Source organism: Dasypus novemcinctus, chromosome 6 (assembly GCF_030445035.2).
Source record: "Dasypus novemcinctus isolate mDasNov1 chromosome 6, mDasNov1.1.hap2, whole genome shotgun sequence".
NCBI lineage: Eukaryota > Metazoa > Chordata > Mammalia > Cingulata > Dasypodidae > Dasypus > Dasypus novemcinctus.
In genome coordinates, this window is record NC_080678.1 from 19850247 (window position 1) to 19860317 (window position 10071).

The following is a 10071-nucleotide window of genomic DNA, read 5'->3' on the forward strand; positions in this document are numbered from 1 at the left end:
GTTTGCACACCACCTTGAGTTCCAGTGGCTCTGGGCATTAGATGATGCCCCTCCAACCACTGCCATGGTCACCTTTGGAAACAATGCAGCTGTTCCTGCTGTTGCCATATCAAATCCACTGCCTCGAACTTGCTTCTTTGCTGCTCTCATTCAAAACTGAGGAAGGGTGGGGACATCTGCCGGGGGGGTTAAGCCATATGCTGTGTCTTAAGTGCAAAGGAAGCTGACAAACAAGTGTCTGGCATTTTGGGCTTCTGCAGGAGGAAGAGGGTTGTGCCTTCTAAGAGCTATGCCTGGTTAAGGGGGTGGTATTTTCCAAGTATAGGAAGCAGGTTCAAATGCTGGGCAGACAAAAGTAATGCCAAATGTCCACAGCTTTCACCATTTCACCAAATCTCTGCAGGGCTGCCTGCCCCTTGGCTCCCCAATCCAACCCTCTTAGCATCAGGGTCAGCCATCGGTTATGTTCTACCGTGTTGATAACAGTCCGCTCCCCTTTGCACCTCCTCGGTAGCCTGTAAGCTCCCTGAGGCTAGCAGTCCTGGCCCTTCCCCACTGCCTTCGCAATGTCCAGTCCAGTCCCTGGCACAGAGTAGACTCTTATAAATACCTGATCAGTTAATGTAGATGAATAAAACTGTCTTCTCTGGAGCTGCCCTCTAGTCACGGTACAAAGAGGAAGAGATGGGGAGTGAGAACAACTCCAATCTTTTAAACTTACTAATCGCAGGCTTCAGGCCGCCTGTGAGCCCCCAGCGCCTCCACACCGATGTTTACGTGTGTGTGCACCTGTGAGTTTCTCCAGGAGAGAATCCATGGTTCACAGCATTTCCTCAAAGGAATCAGAAAGAAGGTCTAATACAAATGACATCTACTTAGGTCTGCTGCATCTTTGAGGAAAGCTTGCTGACATGAGTACTTTGGAAACACGTCACAGTCCTACAATAGGATTATTCTATGGAAAAGACTAATATGTTCCTTTCTTTCGTCTAGATTTTTTTAGCAAGACAAAACGTTAGTACAGACATGCATTTATCAAACTATAGAAAATGTGAAGTCAATAGAAGAAAAACGCAGCTTTGGAGTCAAAGTTTGAATTCAGGTTCTATCATTAGCTGTGCACCTTGAATAAGTAGTCAACATCTCTGAACTTTGGCTTCCTTGGGGTTAAATTCCTACTTCAGAAGGTTGCTGGAAAGAGTAAATGAAATGATGTGAGTCGATGTTTGGCAGAGTAAGAGCTCAGTAAACAATACATCCTTTAACCTATTCAAAATATCGAAGCATAGGGACAAGATTTCTAAGTTAAGTTCACTCCACTCTTAGAAAGATATGACCGTGTCACTCCGACTCCCATTTCAGCAGTTAGATATTTGGATATCCATCTCTGCTTCCAACACGGCTAGTGCACAGAGAACATATTGCTGAGAAAGGGCCTTTCAGTTTCTTTGTGGGGTTGCTGAGATGTTGGTTGGTAAGTGAAAATCTTTGGAAAGTAGGTGGTACTGGCACTCTCCCCCCATGCACCAGCGAAGGAATGACCTGGGCAGGCCTGAACCACCACGCAGAGAGACCCCTCCCACTTCACAAAGGGCCTGGAGGCCTCGCTCGCATCTTCCCTCTTTCCCTTGGCCTGAATGGCAGATGGGTTCTAGAACCAATCAGAGATTCATGAGAAAGAAGAATGAAAGAAGCAAAATTATTCCTATTTTTGCCACCTCAAAATCCTGGCATAGTCAATACTTGTGAAAAGTGCTTTCCTCAGAAAAGAAGAACAATCCTGAAACAGGTAGTGGAGAATCACCATGAGTTGTCCCTTTGCCAATACAAGGTAGCGATGTCCCTCCACCTAGCACACTCAGCTCTCTAAGCCCACCTGAGGAGACACAGGTCGACCATGGCTTCCTCTGGCCTGCAGGAAAAACTGCCACTGCCTTTTTAGCCTCTTCCCATACTAATAATAGCTCATATTTAGAGCCTTGCATATGTCAGACATTGCTCAGGTGTCTTTAGGTATTTGCTCACTCAGTGCTCACAGTAACCCAAATGAAGCGGTCATTGTCCCCATTTTGCAGATGAGGAAACTGACCCAGGGATCATAAGTAATTTATCCACAACACACAGCTTAGAAGTGATGGAACCAGGTGTCACACCCCAGGCATTCTGCTCCTGAGCCCACTAACCACCAGGCCTTGCCACCTCTGTGGCTATGGTGTGAGCTGGAGAGTCCCCAAAAGAAGCCTCCACATGCTCGGTGGCACCTACTGGAAGACCCCATTCTGCCTAGCGGTTGCTCCTCGAGGAACCCTGATGCTCAAGGAGAAAGTGCTCACCTCGGCCAGGTAACCTGCCTTCCTCTTGGGCACTCACGTAGGATACTCATCTTCCAGACACACCCACCAGCCAGAGTCTGTCCTGGAGCCAGGGCCCGTCCCAGCCAAGAGGTTTTGGAAGCAAAGTAGAAATGAGCGTTTTGTACTAAATGTAGGCCATCAGAACAAACCCATGATAGCAACTTGTATCATTTTTTAATGAAGGCAGGCTAATTTATATTAACTAAAGAGATTAGGTTTTGAGTTATTTAATTTGTTCATTAACAATTCTTAGCAACGATCCAAATCATAGCTTATAAATTGTGCTATAAATGGAATGATCCAATAACTGTCAAAATGTTTTAAAATGTTGGGTTTTTTTTCAGCTTCAAAGAAAAAGTTCCATGTCAAAACATCTTTGAAGAAGATATATTTTGTGGTTTAAAAAATCGCGGCATATTTAGAGTTGGAGAGGCCCTTGGTACTTACCACGTCCCCCCTCCCTCTCCACCCATACACACCTTCTCCCCGTGGCGTGGGATGCCAAGTCTCTCTGCCATTCTCGATACTAAGACTGGCCTGTTGATGAGCAGCTGCATCATCATTTGAGAACTTGTTAGAAATGCAGAGTCTCAGGCCCCCTGCAGCCCTACTGATAGAGAATCTGCATTCAATGGCATCCTCAGGTAATTCATATACATACTTAACTTTTAGACACACCCTTCTAGAACACTGGTGGCCAATCTTGACCACACAGTAGAATCACCTGAGGAACTTTTGAAGCCTACTACTACTCTCAGTGGTTCTGATTTAATTGTTAGAGGATGCACCCTGAGCATGGAGAAGTTGAAGTATCCCTCAGGTGATTCTAATATTCAGCAAAATTTGAGAAGCCCTGGTCTTTTAATGAGGCAGCAAGTGACAAGCCTGCCTTTTCTTGAATATATCCAGAGACTAACAGCCCAGTCCATTTCCTTGTGAAGTTAGAAATTGTCACTTGATGTTAAATTGAAGAAATCTGCCCCTAGGTTACATCTATCCACTTGGCCTAATTTCTGCCCTGGGAGGCTCTACAGAAATTGTCAAATCCCTGCTAGGGGAACCAGCTCATCCTGGGCTTCCAGGGAAATCTCCTGTCACCCTGAAAGTCTCACATCCTGGATAACCAAGTCCCAGACAAACGCAGATGCTTGATATAATGCCCTCCCTTCCACGATTTTTCATCCTCGGGCTAAATATAAATGTTTTCTTAAGTGAATTTATTAGCTCTTAAATTTTTACGGAAACACCTACATCTATCAACACAATTCTTAATGGCATGAACCCTTGAGCTTCAAGCTCAAAAAGAAATTCTGATCACAAAAATAAGCTAGTCTTTAAGAGGCTTCTTTTAAAAAAATGAGTTTGAGGTACTGCTTTGAAAATAAACTATTATCGAATCTCTTTTCAAAGGATCTTGTGTTACCTTCACAAATTTTAGGGGCTAAATGCTACACATACCCAGAATTTTACTTGTTGCTGTATCATCTTCCAGTATAATCACTGGCAATAATGAAATCCTACAAAAGCAACAAATTATAGAATTAATTTTTAAAACCAGAAAGTACAACTGTTCAGGAGAGCAATTTGGCAATGTGATTCATGGGTTTTAAATCTATGTTCATTCCCTTTGGCACAGTACTTGCATCTCTTGGAATCTATTTTAAGGAAATAATTCAAAATGTCAGTAAAGATGGAGGGATAAAGATGTTCATCACAGTGTTATTTATAGCAGGAAAAAATAGAAACAATGTAAAAGACAACAACAACCAATGGTTTAATACATTACATGCAGTGTAACATTACACAACTCTTAAACATGATGTTTATCAGGGTATAGGAAAATGCTAGAATAATGGCATTAAGCAGAAAGCAAGGTATGGTTTTGTAAATGCAGTGTTATCTCATTCATATTAAGAAGTCAGAAAAAATGGGAAGGTAATATACCTACATATTACAGTGCTTAAACTGGATGATTCCTTTTTTCTGTTTTTTATACTTTTATCTTCAGTCATTATAAAATTAGCACGTATTAATTTAGAATTAGAAAAAATGAAGTGAATCTTGCCCAAGGCAGCATGTAATCCAGGGCAGAGCTGAGATTCAAATCTGGGTCCATCAGACACTGAAGCTACGTTTATTCCACCACACCTGGGGTCACAATCTCAAAAGCTATAGACCCATCCAGTAAGGTTAATGAGCCAAGAGGAGAGGGTGTCAGCCTCAGGGAATGGGGGGACCCTGGTGCTCTGAGGCCACCCCCGATCTGTTCCAGCCCATCTCTGCCATGGAAGAAGGAAGTCTTGCCAGATCTTTGGGTTTTCCAAGAGAAGCCAAGATTCTAGCTCTTGAATGTTAAATGTCTCCATGTTTAAATGTTGGTAACAAATTCCAAATATTTAAAACCATTGTGCAGCAACAGAAAGCCACCTCGGGCTCTGTGCTCTATGGCATGCTTCACTCTCTGCAGCCAGGGTTCAGTCACCTGAATGAACCAGCCATCCATCCTGATCCTGCTCACTGTCCCAGGATCCCGTTCACTGTCCCAGCAGCTCCCAGCATTCTGCAATGTCAGAGTCTTCCACTCAGCTCTTTTGCATAGTAATCTCAGGAGAGATGCATGAGCTTTGGTCAACTAGCTTATATTTGAAACACAGTAAAAACGAAACTGACTTAAAACGATTTTTTATAAGACCATTTCCCTGTGTTCCCTGGGACGTAGCTTAGTCGAAGTTCAAATTTAATCAGAAATAAAAAGTGATGACATGGGTCGGGCAATAATTTGGTCCATACTGCAGAAGCAGTATTTTCTGTCTGAGTAGAGACTTCGGGTACTGGCAAAATCTTTTCCCAAAATGATATTTTACAAGTTGTATCATGTAACATATGAGCAGAGATAGAATAAGATGAAGTCCTGTATATCTAAAAAGACAGATGCTTGGTAAAATTCCAGGGGATAAAATAGGCATTTTTTGCAAAAATGTTTATAAAGCTGCAATACAAATGTCTAACCAAGCATAGAAATGTCATTCTTCTGGGAAAATCTCACCCTCTACTTGTGCACCTGCTTTCTCAATTTTTGTTTTGAGTTTTAAGTAAGGAATTGGAATTGGTCCCTTTCCTCCAACCTGTAGCAGAGAGACCCGATACAACAGACAGAATTTCTAGAATGTAGGTGAGTGTCCTTTGCCTACTTTTACATAATCAGTCTTAATTCACTGGTAGACTTGTCTACAAATATTTTATACACTGCAATGTTTAGGTGTTTTCCAAGCTTAATTGTTTGCTAATATCCCAAATTACCCTCTGTAGGTACAGGCGGCTGTTTTTTCTTTCTTTGGCACAGTGCTTTTATTTTGACAAGAATGTGACAAAGGATTAATTGGCCCCATTTATTCTTCAAATGTTGGACTCTCAGGGAATTCACGAGTTCCACTTCTAATCAAGAGCTAAACTGGCAAGTGGGTAGTTAGCAAAGTTGGCTGCACATCTGCACATATCAAATGTCTGTGAACAAGAGTAAGCAGGTTCTCTCTCCTTTCTGGTCAGATGGCTTCATTTAAGATCCAAGGGGTCAAGGTCACAGCATGACCTCATCAAATTAGGCCCAACTGAGAAAGGTGTTTAGCACAACAGAAAGGAAATAATCTGAAGGACATTAAATGCAAATGAAATTGCCATCTGCAAACTTCAAAAAACACCTGACCTAAAAAAATAAATCTCCCACTTAAATCTGAAACCTTGCCTCCTTGCCTGCTCTTTGAGAGTGGACACAGAAGTTTGTTCTCGTAGCTGCCTGACAATCATTCAACCTGCCAAAGCCCATTTGCATTTAATATTCCCCTCCAACTCTTTTCTAGTTGAAAATTTTAACAATGATCTCCGCAGAACAAAAAGAGGAAAGTTCACGCATGAATATTACTCATTTGCCTCTGGTGCATGAACTGCCAAATAGGGCACCAGGAACTTTGGTTTCTGAAACTGGAAGCCAGGGACTAGGGCATGTTTTTGTGGCCATCAATAGTGTACCAGACAAATTCTATGGTGCAGCCGGAGATAGAGGTCCTGAGGTGACAGGAATTGCAGCTTGTTTTATACTTATTCAGAAAAAAAGTCTTTACATGCCAGGAACTGGGCCAGGCCCTGGGGAAACACTAAGCCAGACAGACGTGGCCCCTCTCCTCACTGAGTTTAGGCAATTGAACAAGCAATTACTATAAAGTGTGGCAAGTGCTGGGAAAGTGCAGCTCAGCACGCTGGTAACTCAAAACCACCAGAGAACCACCCAGCTGGTCTTGTCCTGTCCAGATCCAATCTGGGCAGAGAGGAGAACAAGGCAGGTGGTGGCAAGCAACGGCGTCTGGACCTTGCCCTCTCTAGGGAACCAGAGCTATCCTCCCTTGGGTGACACCGTTGTTGGTTCTGACAGCCCTGTTATCAGGCATTTTGCCCATTTAGCACCATTTTACTCTAAAAACTCACAGCTGATGCAGAACACTTCATTCTCTCATCAGGCTCAAAATGAAGACTGGGAGGTCGGGGTGGAGATGTCCCATTGGTAAGAACTTTCTAATAACATAGATTTCTGGTAAAACCTGACAAATTGCTTTGTAAGATGAGCTTCTCTCTCACTGCCTCTGTTACAGAAGGGAATGGAAACTCACTTGTGACAGATGCTGGTGGACAAACCGATAGGAGAGGTGATTCCTAAAATCCCTTGCAGCTCTAGCACTGCAGAAGACTAAGGAGAAGTATTTTTCAGTTGTAAAATTCTATGATTCTATTTGAGTAAAGAACACTGTGGACATTTTATCCACATTATATTAGAGAAAAATTCTAATTTGCCCCCAAATATCAGATGAATGGTGCTTCTTGGAATCATTCTAGGCTATGACCCTGGGAAACTTAAAGAAAACATCCCCTTTAGCAAAATTTAAAGCTTTTTGAGATACTGGGTCCAACACCTTCTTCAAATTTCTTGCAGAGCCTCAGTGGTTGAGAAAGATGTGATCCTTATCAGGGTTGGTGAGATCTTTCCTGATGATGTGTAGGGTGTTTGTCCTTGTTAGCACTGTTGGCTGAGGCTTGTGAATAATAGTCTGTGCCATACAAAACAGTGGGAACTGACTGTGGGTTCAAGTTCAAGCTGTGCCACTCATCAGTTAATCTTAGGCAAGGCCCTTGTGCTCTTTGAAGCTCAGTTTATTGTTAATAAAACGGGATTTAAATAAAAAAGAAAAAATGTACCTGCAAGGATTTTATAAACTGTGAAGAACTATGGAACAGCATGGGGCTACCACTGTTTCTTTATCAGTGTTGGACACCAAGTTTCCCATGAATTCTGGTGAGGAAGTTTTGGACATTGAAAGAGGGATGTTTTGACACTGAAACTCTCAGGAGTCTTTTTGTTGCCAAAGTGATCTGAAAGGTGAATGATTGACAAATACTGTTTCAGAGATAATAATAAGCTCATAGTTCTGCTTCCATTTTCCCAGGATGGTAGAGGAGGCAAGTAGAGATGTTATGGCTCTTGAGAAAATGTGAAAAAAAAAAAACCATAAGATTTCTGTCCTGCGCAGTATCCACACCCACTATACTCTAAGGACTCACTGCTTAGAACCTGCTCATTTATTCTAGGAAAGCACCTGGGAATCAGAGAGAGAGAAGTCTTTAACATGAAAGAGCTAAACGTGAGTGACAGGGAGGTCCACTTGATGGTTCAGGGCCACCGAGGTTTGGGTAGATGGGAGCCTGGGCTGAGCATAGCAGTATTCTCTAAGGCCTGTGCCCAGGACATGGGCAACCCGGCAAGTTCCAGACAGGGTGGATGAAGCACTGGAATGGAGGGCGAGCAGTGGAGAGGTGCAGAGGGAGTAGAAGAGATGTGGGTGAGGGGCAAGGATTGCAAATAGATGTCAGGGAAGTTTTGGGGGGCTCAGTTCACTCATCAAAACCACAAAAATGACCGAGCCAGATACCTTCCAAAGTCTTGGTCATAAAGCAGCAGAAAAGATGTGGGACTTGGCAGTGGAAAGTCTGGGTCTGGAGAACCAGTCCTACCATTTATGGGCTATGTGATTTTCTTCAGGTCACTTCATCTCTCTGAAACTTGTTCTCATCTGTAAAATATACCAGTAATACCTACCCCACTGGGGTGGATTAAATGAGACCGAGGGTGGAAATGCTCAGTTAAGTGCTACGCAAGGTGTCAAGTTCTAGGGCCCCACCAGGGAAGGGAAAAGAATGAGGGAGCAGAAATGATTCACTGATATATGTAAATGGTTTCTCTCTGTTAAAGATGAATCTGAAATAGTAATGGTTAAAACTGGCTTCCCTGGAGCTAATGTACTACATTCAAGTATTTTTCATCACTAAGCATTTTTTAATGCATCACTAGAATAAAGAAGGCAGACAGAAAAATATAGTTTCTGGCCAAAATGTATGGGGACTGGACATCCATTAGGGCATCTGGGCCTGGGCGGATGGGCTATGAATATACATGCTGCGTTGCTGGGATCAAGAAACTTCTTGGACTCGATGGTGATATAGGATAACTTCATCAGCCTGGGGTTTGTGAGGAAAGGAGAAGGAGGATTTCAGCATGAGGCTTAACTGTCATCTTCCTTGAGTGTGGAATGACGACACCTCATTGATCTGTGTCATTGCAGAAAATGGCCATTTGCCTCCCTGCTTTGGAAGTGGGTCAGGGAGCAGCAATCCAGAGAGGCATTTGTTAGCAGTGAGGTTGCAGCCAGTGCAGGTAGCAGGGGATTTATGAATTTGAGACCAGGAATGCTGGGTGTGGGGGTGCACATCTGGCCACAAGATGCTCACTGGCTGCCTTTTGGATGGAGAGGCTTGGTCAGAAGAGGTCACAGCAGGTTCAGTGGGATTGCAAAGGGTGGAGGCTGCAGGGAAAGTAAACAAGCCACCCTCCTGGCTTCGGCTTCCCTGAACAAGGAGGAGAAAGTGGTGCTCATATTGATTTTTAAGACCATTAAAATACTACAAACCTCTCAGAAACGCTGAAGTGACAAATCTCTTATCACAGTCAATATTGAAATTTGTGTGTGAGAACTATGACAATTAAAAAGAACATGGCTCTAAGGTAAACAAAGGGATTAAAGAAAGAAAAAATCCCTAAGTGCTATCAGTCCTACAAAGTAAATTGCAATCAATTCCACCCACCTTTGACATAATTCATGCTGTTTTATTGGAGAGATTTTTAAAAAATATATTGGTAAAAAAATTTGGTAAAATTAGGATTTCATTGGATTTGGGTTATTTTCTTTATTTTTTAATTCAAAAACAGAAATTAATATTAGAGAAAATTAATAACGAGAACAAGAATGAAACTGATCAATCTGCAGTGCTTTAACAGGAGGAAAAGACCAGAAAAAAATAAAAGAGTTGGTGACTCCTCTTGGGATTTGGTTCCCAAGGAAGTCATTTATTTAGTGAGACTTTTGCAGCAGCCACCATCTCTAATGCCATGTTAAAGAAGAAAACATGTTCAGTAACACGGCTAACTTTCCCCCACATGCCTTATGTTTTAAAAATACAGCCACTGCTACAGAATTCAGCTTGAGTCTGTACTTCATATGTTAGAGGACTGGTTTTTTTTTTTTAATTTTTATTTTTTTATTTATTTCTCTCCCCCTTCCCCCCCCCCCAGTTGTCTGTTCTCTGTGTCCATTTGCTGCGTGTTCTTTGTCCGCTT